The sequence below is a fragment of the Triturus cristatus genome, chromosome 1_2 (genome assembly GCF_964204655.1).
Source record: "Triturus cristatus chromosome 1_2, aTriCri1.1, whole genome shotgun sequence".
Lineage (NCBI taxonomy): Eukaryota > Metazoa > Chordata > Amphibia > Caudata > Salamandridae > Triturus > Triturus cristatus.
Window position 1 is genome coordinate 162,328,320 of NC_140580.1, and position 785 is coordinate 162,329,104.

General features: G+C 46.4%; 1 pseudogene; it reads right to left on the reverse strand.

The window, feature by feature from the left end:
- Positions 1–411: 411 nt before the first annotated feature.
- LOC146867004 (small nucleolar RNA SNORA17) lies at positions 412–557 on the reverse strand (annotated as a pseudogene).
- Between the last annotated feature and the right edge of the window lie 228 nt (positions 558–785).

Genomic DNA, 785 nt, shown 5'->3' on the forward strand with positions numbered 1-785 from the left:
AAAAAGTTAATAGGACAAGTGCCAAGACAAAGTAAAGCATCAATAAGCAATGACTGTTTGCGAGTCACTGGGACATAGGTGAGATTTCAGTCCAATATCAATGGGGTGCAGGTTGAATACAGTAAGCAGATTCATCCCATTCAAAGATTTTAACATAAGATTTAGCCTCTGAAATGGAAGCCAAAACCTTTTGAGGGCAGAGTTGCAGGCTATTTGCTGTCCCCTCAAAGCTGGATAGCTGTTTGATGAGATCCTTCTGAAGCTGAGCAGGAAAAAAATCATATTTGACGCCCAGAAAAGTCCTCTCATCGGTCTCATCTTGTAATTTTGGTACCTTTTCTTGGTTAAGATTTTGTCATTCAGATTAAGGCCCTTATTACGATGTTGGTTGCACTTACGTCTGTCTGACACCGTATCGGTATAAGAACCGCCCAACCATGGGTCGTGGTTCCCTATACCTTATCACGATGTGGCTGCACATAGTGCGGTTGCATATTCCCATTTCTCTATGGAAGCTTGTGCTGCAGCCGTAAACCAGCAGTAGCACAAGCTCCAATAGAGAACTGTGAGAATCTGTTCATCCCTACACCGTGTGGCGGGCACCTCAGGCCCCAACCGGAGGCTGCAAGATGAAGGGGGCCCTGCTATGGGCCCCTAATGTCACTTTCCAACAGGCTTTCCAGTTGGAAAGCCCAACATGAAAGCCTGTCGGAAACTGACATCTTAATCCCTACGGCGGAAACGCCGTACATTGGGATTATGTGCCGGTTTCTGACTGGCTGACG